The sequence below is a fragment of the Drosophila santomea genome, unplaced genomic scaffold (genome assembly GCF_016746245.2).
Source record: "Drosophila santomea strain STO CAGO 1482 unplaced genomic scaffold, Prin_Dsan_1.1 Segkk83_quiver_pilon_scaf, whole genome shotgun sequence".
Classification (NCBI taxonomy): domain Eukaryota; kingdom Metazoa; phylum Arthropoda; class Insecta; order Diptera; family Drosophilidae; genus Drosophila; species Drosophila santomea.
In genome coordinates, this window is record NW_025319019.1 from 877,052 (window position 1) to 890,919 (window position 13,868).

Here is a 13,868-nt window from a genome sequence, read left to right on the forward strand (position 1 = left end):
GGATGTGCAAAGGAGAGTCTTCAACACTGACAGTTTTTGGCGGTTTGTGGGCGTTAGAGTGGGCGTGGCAAAAAGTTTTTTGGCAAATTGATAGAAATTTGCAAGACTAATACAAAAATGAAAAAATATCAAAACATTTTTCAAAAGTGTGGGTGTGGCAGCTTTAGGCGGCTTGTGGGCGTTAGAGTGGGCGTGGAAAAAAGTTTTTTGGCAAATCGATAAAAATTTACAAGAATAATACAAAAATGAAAAAATATCAAAACATTTTTCAAAAGTGTGGGCGTGGCAGTTTTGTGCGGTTTGTGGGCGTGGCAACATGAATCGGCAAACTTGCGCTGCTTCTATGTCTCTGGAGTCTGTATGCTTAATCTCAGCTTTTGTAGTTCCTGAGATCTCAGCGTTCATACGGACGGACAGACGGACGGACAGACGGACAGACGGACGGACATGGCCAGATCGACTCGGCTATTGATCCTGATCAAGAATATATATACTTTATATGGTCGGAAACGATTCCTTCTGCCTGTTACATACTTTTCAACGAATCTAGTATACCCTTTTACTCAACGCGTAACGGGTATAACTAATGGGTTGTTTTTGGGGGCTATTTTTGTGATCGGTGCGTTTTGTGAGCGTACAGTGGCTACGCGCAGGTGTAGCATATAACGAAGATTAGTTATACTGCGAGCAGATGTAATTGTCGTAGTGGTAGCAGGGGCACGCGCTGGTTCCGGCTCTATGTTGTCGGCAATGGGCTGGGTTAGAATTTAAATACTGCAATACTACGTGCTCTTAAAAGTTAAAACAAATAAACTAAAATCGCGTGCGAATAGCCAACAAATAATCTTGAAGGAAAAGAGAAAGATAGACCGGAAAGAAAAAAAATAGAATTAAAAAGAAAGGAAATCTCAAACAAAATATTCTAGTGGATCTTAAGGCGTACCCCAGGTTCTGGAGTGGTCGATACCCCACCCTTCCATGATCGCCACGAGCAAAGTCATGTTTATTGGCGATCCCATTGGTCCACTAAGAATTCAGGTAACTGCATCAAATCCGCTGTTCATAATCCCAGATAAATAACTTATATTCGGACTTCATTATAAATTTATTCATTAAAATTAATTAAGCCAAAACCTTCCATTTGTTGTTCCTGCTTAACTAAATTTTTAACCTAAAATCCTAATTAGATAACATGAAAAATAGGAATATATTAATAATAGAAAGAAAAAGTAAAAAAAAATTAAACTCCAAGAAATTACCTAACCTTATTTTTGTTCTTTTAATTCTTATTATGGGCGATTATTATTTTTATATATTATTATATATATATATATAGTTTTATCCTATTTTATTTATTAATGCAAAATAAATTATTCCAAAATTATTTATTCATTGTAATAGTCGTTGTATATATGTAAGTATGAGTGAAAATACAGTGACTGAAAAGAAAATATGTTTCAAAATAACCTATACCACTCGCATAGGTACTAATATAATATAAATGTAAGATAGTTCAATAAGAAGAAAAAAATTAAATTATTTTCAATTTACTACCATAGTTATTATACAAATTATGTACTCTTGATATTATTCATTAACTTTTTATAGTATGATTATATTCTGGGGCTTCACTGTACCATGCTGTTTTTAAGTTGGCACTATGATGCTACCCTCGACTGTACCTATACACGAGAGAAGCTCGGTGTACCCAATATTTCGGTCCTCGACTGTACCCATACACGAGAGAGGCTCGGTGTACACAATATTTCGATCCTCGACTGTACCATGAAGTAACATGTTGTCGTAGGTCAGGCCTGGGTTTTGGATTTCGCAACGAATTAGACGATCAAAAGAGAGAATATATTCAATATATATAACTGCAAAATTTAAAAACTTAAAGAGCCATCCTCCAAAACAAAAAAAATGCAATGCCTTGTTTATACAATATATCGTTGCGTTGCCAGCAAGAGAGACAAATTTTAAGATATCACTTACATGTTATTTTCTTCCACGGCGAAAGTACTTTCTCCGGCGAATTTCTTTTTATCGTTGCATGTTTTGGTCTTGATAAAAGTTTGCGGAAAAATTTGTGTATGTATATATGTATATATTATTGAGGTATTATGTTGGATGAATGGCTAGAGTATTATTGACTTTTGATTAACCCATTAGGGTTTTAATTTTGATTATTTTTATATTACTAGTTATTTAAATTTTTTTTTATTTTTTTTTAAATGGCATGGCCAATTCTTTCCACCACTTACTTTCACTCGGTTTTAATTTATTTATAATTTAATTCATTCTATATAAACTATATATATAATTTTTTTTTCAAGGGTATAGAGAAACTCGTAGTTTGCGTAACGTTTTAAATTGAGTTTATTCTTTTTGTTTTGGCGATCGTTGGTGATTAGTTTTTTTTTTCTTTTTATTAGTGTATTAGTAATGTTTTGTGAGGTGTGCGGTAAACCCATAATTTTGTCACCTTGTAGCCACCTCGTGGTATAACCAAAAAAAAATTGAACTACTTAATGTGAATGATTTTTGTTTTTCTCTTTTTTTTTTTTCCACTACAGGTTTTATTTTTCACTGAACTTTTGCGGGGGGGGTAGATTAATTCACACAACACTTGAATATAGGTCATCCGATGGCTTTGGCCGAAAAAGATGTTCTGATGATCGATGTGCATCGGCTACTCTACTGGCCGCGCTGCTCTGGTGGTACGGCTTGGAGCCGGCGGTAACTCACCGTAGAATATTGAAATACGAAAAATATTAGCAAGAAAACGTGGGTGTGTTTTTTTTTTTTTTTTTTTTTGGGTGGTCGCACTTGTACGTCTGATCACCTCCAATGTTGCCCAGGTTGCGTTTTTTATTTATTACAGTGTAAGCTTGCAATTTCGATATAACCCAGACTGCATTGGTAGATATAGGTTAATGGGTAGGTGGCCCTACTTAAAGCAAGTTCCTAACCCCGATAATGCTACATTTGGACTATCCCAAAACTGTGACAAGCGCCACTTCACTGGTTAATGCGGCTTTTGAGATCTTTGTATACTGGGCAGCCTCTGTAGTTGGCTGTGTTATTGCCTCCACAGTTGCCACACTTTTTTCTGCTTGAGTCTTCTTTGGGTGCACTGCAGCTGGCTTTGTCGTGGAGCTCGCCACAGACTACGACTTGCAGACCCTTGCAGTTTTTTAGCTGGTATGGGTAATAGCTTTTTTCTCCTTCGTCCAAATACTTTGTTTATGCTCTAAAGTGTTGTTCAAACTTGGTCTGAACTTTAGTTTCATGAATGTTGCCCCTAACTAAGGGAATTATGTGGAAATTTGCGTCACCTATGAGCTTTATTACATTGTTTACAAATGTACTTGAGCTTTTCTCACGTACAAATATTGGTGGTGGCTTTGGCTTATTTTTGTCGCTTCCATCAGCTTCAACGGGCAGGTCTTCAATAGTGTCTGCCAAAATGTGGAACCTATTGGCATTGTTCGGTACTTCGCCTAAAGTTGTGTTGGCGTTGGCGCGTGAGATTTTTGGTTTGTTTACATTTTTTTGGGGGCTTAGCTTTCGTTTTATTTGGATGTAGCTATCCATTCCAGTCTGTATGGCCGGTTTTGCGTTTTCGTTTGTTGCAGTTTGTTTTGCTGTCTGCGCAGCTTTCGTTGTGTTTGTATGTGTTGAGCGGGTAGTCGGCATCGGTGTTGTTTTAGTTATTGAGGTTGTCGCGACGATTGAAGAGTTTGTGCTTGCTGTTACAGCTAAGTTCTGTTCTCTTTGCTTGGTGTAAGCAGATTTTGTTGGTAAGGGAGACGAAGAGCAAGATTGTTCTTTGACGTTCGCTGTAAGCAGGTGTTCGTTTGGCGGGTTGGGAGTTGCCGATCGGAAAAGTAAGCGTTGCAAAGAGAGCCGTCGCTCATTTTGCTGGCGTTGAAGCTGCGCGCGAGCTTCGTTTTCACTCATTGTTTTTGTTTGGTTTGTTGATATTTGTAATTAGTTAGTTGATGATTAATAACTTATAGATTTGTTAGAAAATCCATATGTGCAGGCATTGCACTGAGCGTCTTTTCGCTTATGTTTTTATGTTTGGTTCACTTCACTGTTTTAATTTTTGGAATTGTTTAACTGGAGCACTGTTAAAAACACGCCCGCACTAAACGAAATGAAGTGAGACTACTTCTTCTTCCCATCTGCCACTCGCTAGTACGAGTTGGCAGCATTATACAACGTATATTATGTTAACAACATTCAAAAGGCACAGAATTCAAATATAAACAACATTATTTTAATTGGGGTTTGGCCCAACAGATAGTGTTTCTGATTAATGCCCTAATAAGTTTATTGCCGGGCTGGGAGGTCGTTGTGCTGCAGCCAGCTTTGACGGCATACTCGGATTAATTTTCTTGCGTGGAGATTTGGATGGTTGGTCATCTTTTGTTGTTATTTCATTTTCTTCTGAGTTATTACTTCGATTACTAATTTGATTTTTAGGTCTCTGTGTATGTCTTCGTTCCGATGGTATCACGGCGCTCCAGTGACATTAGGTACATGGCTGTGTTTTATTTTTTTCCTGGCTTTGAGATAATTATGTTAGGTTAGGTTGTTATATATGTTAATTCAAATATACATCTCACCACTCTGTTGAAATTACTCTACTTATCCTCTTAATATCTACGTTATACAACACTAACCCTAGTATACCAAAAATCATTCCTGATCAGCAAAGCAAAATAAAAAAGTCAGTTGTTGTCTCACCCTAAAGCAGAACGCGTCGTTTCTAATATGCACACATACACAACAATTATTGGCGACGAGTAAAAAAAACAGAAATTCGTGTCGGTAGTCTATTGCAAGAGATCGAACGAAAAAACAATGGAGAATCAAAGTAATTTACAAGAGTTGTTGGCTCAACAGCAACAATTACTTCAGCAGCAACAACAATGGATGCAAGCATTTCTTGAACGGGAACGTAACTTTCCCGTAGCAGGAGAACAAATCGTTGTGTGTCCGCCGTTCCCAAGTTTTAGTAAGGATAGCCAAAATTGGGAGACGTATTTACAACAGCTAACGCAACATTTTAAAGCGTACTCAGTTCTAGCCGAAGAGAAGAAAAAAGCCTATTTTCTTTCTTGGGTAGGTACACATGTTTTCGAACTAGTGAAAAATCTATTCGGGAGTGAAAATCCGAACACACACACATATGTACAAATCACCGAAAAGTTAACGGAGCACTTCAAGCAAAAACGGCATGTTGTCGCTGCTCGTTATGAATTTTTCAAACGGCAAATGCGGGACTCACAAACACACAAGGAGTGGGTAGCTGATCTACGTGGCATAGCTCGCGAATGCCAATTTGTATGCCAATCAGAAGGGTGTACATTAAACTATGTAAATGAGATGATCCGCGATCAAATAATAGTGCATACGCCATACGACGCAATTCGCACAGCAGCTTTGCAAAAGCTTCAGCCATCGCTAGAAGATGTAATTTCTATTGCCGAAACATACGAGGCAACAATGAAAACAGTAGCTGTTATCAAGGAAAGTGACAAGAAATCAGTAGACATGAACGCAGTTTACGTACACAAAAACAATCACAAACACCGTAACAGTGGGGATGGAAAAGGAGGCAAGATCGCGCTCAAATCTTGCTCCGGCTGTGGAAACTCACACATGCGCGAAAAATGTAAATTTCGTGATGCCATTTGCCATACATGTGGAAGAAAGGGACACATAGCTGTTGTATGCATGTCAAAACAGTGCAAAATGAAGATGGAAAATAGTGACAAAAAGAACCAAAACAAAAACACCGATACTATCCAAACGGTATACACTGTGGAAAAATTAGCTAGGTTTGAAATCAATAAAACCATGATTGATGTTCAAATTCTAAATACAATCGTTCCGTTTCAAATGGATTCAGGTGCAACTGTGTCGGTGATGAATTTGCAAACATACCGCCAAGTTGGCAGCCCTAAATTAGCAAAATGTATTCGTATTTTGCATGCGTTTGGCCAAAGCGAAATTCCAGTTTTGGGTGAACTGCACACTGAGGCAAAGTGTGGCAACAAATCAGCAAACGTAACGATCATCGTGGCAAACGTGGAAAATTCAAACAATCTTTTTGGTTTGGATTTGTTCAAAACATTCAATTTCGAAATTCAGCAAATTTCAAATGTAAGCGAAGCACAGCTGTCTCAAATGACTGACCTTTGCACCAAATATAAGGAAGTATTTGAACCTGCTATCGGAACTATAAAAAACTTTAAGGCAAGCATATACTTAAAGCCAAATTCGGTTCCAAAATTCTACAAAAGCCGACAGATTCCGTTTGCACAAATGGACAAATTTAAAGAGGAAGCGCAGCGTCTCACAAATGCAGGTATTTGGAAACCCATTAAATTCAGCAATTGGGCATCTCCGATAGTACTAGCACCCAAGCCGGGTGGAGCACTACGTATTTGTGGCGACTTTAAACAAGGTGTCAATTCCCAATTGGACATCGAGCAATACCCATTGCCAACGCGAGAAACTCTATTTCATGCCATTCGCCATGGAAAACATTTTTCCAAAATCGATCTGAAGGACGCATACCTACAAATGGAACTAGATGATGCAACGAAGAAAATTATGGTTGTCAACACGCCGTTAGGACTTTTCCAGTACCAACGTTTACCGTATGGAATAGCCAGCGCTCCAGCTATATTCCAACGGTATCTCGAGCAACTTCTAAATGGCATAGAAGGTTGTGGGAATTACCTCGACGACATAATTATCTCAGCGCCTACGACTGAGCAACACCTTGCTCGCCTTGAAAGAATTTTAGGTATTCTACAAGAGAATGGTATAAAATGTAAGAAAGAAAAATGTTTCTTCCTCAAAGAAGAAATCGAATATTTGGGGAGAAGAGTGAGCAGTAAGGGCATCCTTCCGGATACCTCAGGACTAGAAGCTGTCAAGGAATTGAAGCCGCCCACTAATCTACAACAGTTAGATGCGTTTATGGGTAAAGTAAACTATTATTGCAATTTTATCCCAAATTATTCACAAGTAGCAGCTCCGCTGAATCAGCTGCGCAGAAAAAACACACTATTCAAGTTTGGAACAGACCAGCAACGGGCATTCACAGCACTTAAAACACATATTTTAAACGCTACAGAGCTAGTACATTTTAACGAGGACCTTCCGCTCGTTTTAGCTACCGACGCTTCTTCATTCGGTATAGGAGTCGTGTTGTCACACCTGCATCCGGGTAACAGAGAAAAGCCAATCGCTTTTGCATCTAAAACTCTAGATGTGCACCAAGTCAGGTACAGCCAAATAGAAAAGGAAGCACTTTCTATTATATTTGGAGTACAAAAGTTTCATCAGTATCTATACGGTAGAAAATTTATCCTAATCACTGATCATAAGCCTTTAGTTACGATATTTTCACCAAGCAAGCATCTACCAACGATGACTTCAAACCGACTCCAGCGCTGGGCTATAATTCTGATGGCCTATCAGTACGATATAAAATATCGTTCGACAACCGCACATGGAAATGCAGACGCACTCTCACGTCTTCCAGTCAACTCTGATGATAAATTTGATCAGGAGGAGGCATGCTATAACATAGTCGAAGTATCTTGCCCGATAAATGTCGATGTAGTCAAGCGAAACATTGAACACGATTATATTCTAAAGGAAGTTTATAAATACGTTTACAATGGCTGGCCTGAACAGGTAGAAAGAGAATTAATGCCATATTTTAACCGAAGATTTGCCCTCACGTTCAACAGCAGCCTTCTTTGCCTTCATTCTGAAGTAAACCGAGTTATTATTCCAAGCAAGCTACGTAAAACGATTCTTAATTTCCTACACGATGGTCATTGGGGAATCGTACGTATGAAACAACTAGCACGTCAACATGTGTGGTGGCCAGGGATCGACGAGGATATCAACCAATTAGCAAAAGATTGTAACATCTGCAAAGTGGCTAATCCAGCTCCTGCAAAAGAGTTTTTTAGCTGGCCAAACACTACATCCGCCTGGGAAAGAATACATATCGACTTTGCGGGTCCGATTTTTAATTCAATGTGGTTAATTTGCGTTGACGCTTACTCTCAGTTCCCATTTATAACGCAAATGTCGTCCACCACAACAGAAAATACTATTTCAGCACTCACAACAATATTTGCCATAGAAGGTTATCCGAAAACCTTAGTTAGCGATAATGGTCCCCAGCTAACAGCAGAAAGTTTCAAGGTATTTTGCAAGAACTTTGGAATAAACCACATCACCACTGCACCATTTCATCCAGCATCAAATGGTCTTGCTGAGCGATTCGTACAATCATTCAAAACAGCAGTGGGCAAAAATATCAGAGATGGGTTATCTGTCAGAGCAGCCGTTACGAAATATTTAAGTTCGTATCGTTTTACACCAAATGCAGAAGGTAAATCTCCAGCAGAACTTCTACACGGTCGCCCAGTTCGCACTATTTTAAGCCAACTATTAGAGAAGAAATCTGATAGTAAGCCACTAGCATCTACGAAGTATTTTCCAAGCCAGAAAGTATTTGCTCGAAACTACGCAAGAGGGGAAAAGTGGATAGAAGCTGTCATCGACCGGCCTGTAGGACATATGCTATTCATCCTTCGTACCAAAACAGGTGTCATCAAGCGTCACATCAATCAAATCAAGCCAAGATTTGGTCCAGATGCCATCAAGGATTCTAAGGAAGAAAACACTACATATTGGTGGGCACCTGATCTCCCAAATCAGCCCACAACTCAGCTGGAAGCTCAGTCAGCGGCTACACAACAAGAAGATCCGATATCCGAACCGTCACAGGATGTTCAGCCAAGCCGAGTTTCTGAAGAGTCACAGCCCAACGTTCAGAAGAATCCTCAGCCTCGCCGTTCAGGTATTCCGATTCGTAGAAGCTCTCGGACACGCCAAGAAGTCAACCGCTATCAGACCACGAACTTCAGGAAGCGCCATACTAACAAAAAAATGCCATTAAATTAAGGGGAGAGATGTGTTATATATGTTAATTCAAATATACATCTCACCACTCTATTGAAATTACTCTACTTATCCTCTTAATATCTACGTTATACAACACTAACCCTAGTATACCAAAAATCATTCCTGATCAGCAAAGCAAAATAAAAAAGTCAGTTGTTGTCTCACCCTAAAGCAGAACGCGTCGTTTCTAATATGCACACATACACAACATAGGTTTTACCGGCCGTCGGATGAGACCCTCTTAGGTGGAGGCCGCTTTTTGACCTCTGTGGGCTTGGATGGCTTTGGGGCTTCCTTGCCGAAGTTTGGCCATACGGATCGTGCCCATTCCACCTTCTTCGTCCATTCTGCAGAACGAGCCACTGTCCTCGCTTTCTCCTGGCTGCGTAGGATTTGCCCAGCCGATCGTTTTTCTGCATATGTAAATTTATTGCCGTTACCGGTAGCTACTGAGTGCTTGCCGTCCTTGGCTCTGCCTGAATGGGGCATCATTGCACTGGGGCCGGGAGATGTTCCCATGTCGAAGGCTTTGGGCGGCTTTGCACTCAGTCGCCTCAGATTTGAAACGGGGTTCACCTAAACCCGATCCTTGGGTGAAGGCCAGGCAGGTGGGCTCACTCGCCAACTTCGCTGCCTTGAAAGTTGTTCGGCCAGACTCAGTCGTCACGGCCGTTTGGGTAGGTTTTTTGGGAGATCCTAAATCCTTTTTGTTTTTATTTAATGACTCCATGTGATTCCCACGAGTTGCGCAGAAAGGAGGGTAGACCCAGGCGGAGATCTGCACCGCCCGGGTAAGGCTTCTAAGACTTGGCTTCGCCAAGTACCCTGAGCACTCCGTTTGAGACTGAGCTAAATAGCTCATACAATTATGACCCGGGCCCTCAGCCAGGCTGACTCTCGGCACGGGTCGAGTGACACCTTAGTCTGGCCCGGGACGCCCGACTACCATTTGCCAGCATCCTCTGGAAGAGACATAACCTTGCCAAGGGACCTGTTTCCAGCCGCCATCGCGTGGAGAGTATAGTCTCATTTCCGGGTGTATAGACAACTACGACGCCTTCTTCTAGTAAAGCTTGAAGCTACACGTTAGTCCCCTTGTCCATCATCCGACTGACGGCCTTTGAGATCATTACTATGGTCGACTTTTTCTATTTTTGAGGGAAGTATCCAAGCTTGGCGATTGCGTTGAACATCAAGCAGATGTGCAAAATAGCACATTTTGGGAGTTCAATGAGCATTTTTGGAGTTACTATGTCAAAGCCGATATATGAACGTTGGCTGTTTTCTTCCTCTTATTTAAGAGCATTGGTAAGCCTGCTTGTGGCTATTTTAAGCATGTGCCTTGTAGTTGGTCTTCCACTCCCTTCCCTTGCCGGCGTTAGTTCTATGTGTAAACAGATATAGTTTTTATATCTTGGCCAGTTTGCTCTAAAATTTGTGAGTGTATAGGGTGGGTCGACTATGTGAGGGCGATATAGCATATTTAAAAATAAATGATAATAATGAATATAAATGATGTTAAATCTGCTAGTACTTCGGCGGTGACCATGTTGCGGGGGACTTGTTTAGTAATTGCAAATTCTATCAAGTCAGGAATTTTTCTTTAGGTTAGGTTAGGTCGGAAGGCCGTCACATTTCCGGCATCTGGCGTTGTCGGTAATGCCCAGTTTGACTGCGTGTGCCGCAGCTAGGCAGTGACCTGTAAGAATTCCCAGTAAAAGTCTGCAGTCTTTCCTTAGAAGATGCAGCACGTAGTGACTGAGTTTTACGTTGCGCTCTTTGCACATGATTTTTGAAATTTTTCAGGTGGTGGAAGTTCTTCTCCATCTGCTTTTGGCTCGTGCGTCGTCCCGTCTTTTCAGTTCGCGATCTTTCTTTCGCCAGTCCAACGCCTTCCTTAGCAAGTTCGTCTGCCGTCTTATTACCATCGAAGCCCTGGTGGCTGGGAACCCAGTAGATCCTCACTGACGTGGTCGTGCTAAGGATGTCTAGTGCCTCCCTGCTTGCCAGTACACTTTCGGAACTGACCGCTGACGATTGCATGGATCTTATCGCCGCTTGACTGTCTAGGAACAAGTTGACCACTTCATGTGGGCGGTCAATGCTCAGCGCAAGCTCTGCTGCTTTCCCTATGGCGAATACTTCCGCCTGGATTTGCTTGGTAGCTTATACGACAGCCTCATTTTTACAGTATATGCCCGCTCCAACGCCTCCTATCTTGGAGCCGTTCGTGTATATATTGAGGTGTTGGGCATGGTCCTAACCTGTTTTCCAGTCGTCTGGTCCCATGCATGTCGTTGTTCTCACATCCGGTCACGTTCTGGTGACTATGTAGTCAGATATGCTGCTCATGTCTCGACCAATTGAACTATACCCGAGTCCTTGTAGAGACATATTCCCTGATGCAACTAGGCGTTGTGCAGTCTTTCCTGCAATCATTTGCGCGCGGATGTCTAGGGGATCAACTGCAACTATAGTTTCAAGTGCTTTTGTGGGGGTTGACCTCAGCGCCCCTGTTATGCAGAGCACTGCCTGCCGCTGGGTTTTCTCCATGAGCTTGTTGTAAGTCTTCTTTTTCATAGCCTGCCACCACACTAAGACTCCAAGCATCAGAGTTGGACGCACCACAGAGATGGAAACCCAGTGCATTAGAGCGGGTGAGAGGCCCCATGTGCTGCTAAGCATCTTCTTGGATGCATATAGCGCTATGGTGGCCTTTTTCACCCTCTCTAGTACATTGGGCTTCCATGTCAGATTGCTGTCTAAAACAATTCCAAGGTACTTGACTTGTGTCTTCGGGGTTAGCCTGGATGAGTTAATCTTCGGGGGGACCCATAGCGGCACCTTGTATCTCTTGGTGAAGAGAATGATGTCCGTCATGTACGCGTTTATGGTGAGTCCTACCCTCTTCGCCCACTCACATATCTCCCTGAGCGTTGATTCCATAATCGAGCTGAGTGTCGATGGACAGACTCCCGTGATAATTATGCTAATGTCGTCAGCATAAGCTGTTATCTTTGGGGCCTTCCCTTCGAAGCTCTTGATCAGAGAGGCGACAGGACCCCGCCTTGCGGCGTGCCCCTGTGTGCTCCTTTCACCATGGAGGCGGTGCCCCAATCGGATTGTACCCGTCTACAGCTTAGAAGATTTCTTATCCACAAACTGATAGCAGGGGCGTGTTGGCCGCTTCTAGGCGGTCTATAATAGCGTCTGTGGTCACGTTGTTGAATGCTTCGGATATATCCACTAACACTCCGAGAGCATATTTTTGGTTATGCAGGGCTTTCTCAATGGTGGCTTCTAGTGAGTGTAGTGCCGTTTCCACTGATTTATCTTTCGTGTAAGCATGCTGGTTGGATGACAGTAGTCGTCTTGCATCATTTTTGATGTATATGTCCAGCAGCTCTTCTAGCGTCTTGACTAAGAAAGAGGTGAGACTAATCGGCCTGTAATCCTTGGAGCTCATACGGCTGCACTTCCCTGCTTTTGACAGGAAAACAATCCTAGAGGTTCTCCATTGGATAGGGATATAGCCCGTGCTTAGGCAAGCTGTGATTATAGCGTGTAGCCATGGGGTGATGAATTTTTCTTTGGTCTGCTAAAAAAAAAAAATGGTTTTTAATTAGTTTTGTCTTAAAGCCTAAGCACTTTTAGTTATTTTTGTATCGATAGCAATAAACAGGCAACGCTTTCTTTGCAATAACAGAGATCAATTTTTAAAATGATTAACGAAATAACCGTTGACAAACCGTATATCTAGTTTGGAATTGCATTTCATTTGGCTTTATTTTACATTAATTAAACATTTCGACGCCTATTTTGAAAAATAAAATTGGTAACATACGTCAGCTAATGAAAGTTTTAATAGTTTCGCATCTATAGGCGAAGTCGTGCTAAAATCTATAGTCAACCTGGCCATGTCCGTTTGTCCGTCCGTCTGTCCGTCCGTATTAGCCTACTTCTCCTTTTTACTAGCTGAGTAACGGGTATCAGATAGTCGGGAAACTCGACTATAACGTGACATGTTTAAACAACATTTTTCTAATTCGACAACAATTGGTTTAGCGCAGGGTATCGAATTTACGACCGGGAAACAGTGCACACGTCAACAAAAGTTGTTGGTTAATTACGACTACAAACGCCGCTCTGATGGCTCTTGTCTTTGTGCATCAAAAACAGGGCTAATATTTGCCGGTGAGCAGTTAGCTTTTATAGTTCCTGAGATCTCGACGTTCATACGGACAAACAGTAAAGACGTTTCTTGGTGCCATCATCCAGGAAAATGTTGTTATCTTGGTTTTAAATGTAGTTGCAGCTGCTTCTTCTACATGACGATGACTTACAGGCGCTTTTTTTTACATTCTTTACTAGGAACTCTGGCTTGGGAAGCGTTACCTTCCATTTTTTCAATATCTTTTAGCCCAATTTTTTAAATAATCAATAGAAACGTAATCAAAGATATTTCCCCACGGTGCCACTTTGAGTTGACGGATTTTGTGTATACCGGTCTGTTTTTCAAGCCTTTGAAAAAATTAATCTAAATCAAGAACTCCATTTGTATATAAATCATCAACATCGTAGCGTGCAGCGTGCCCACGCCTAAGCACCTAGGGCTGACCTTGGACCGCAGTCTGACATGGCGCCCTCATCTAGTAAACAAACGCATAAAGGCCGATGTACGATTAAGGCAGATGCAATGGCGCATTGGAGAAGATCCAAACTGAGGCAGAACATCAAGCTCCTGGTCTGCAAGGCAATTTTCAAGCCAATCTGGACCTACGGGAAACATGTTCCAGAATAAGTGCTTGAGAATTGCCTCCAACGCGCATCCCTATCACGAAAACCAAATAATTCAC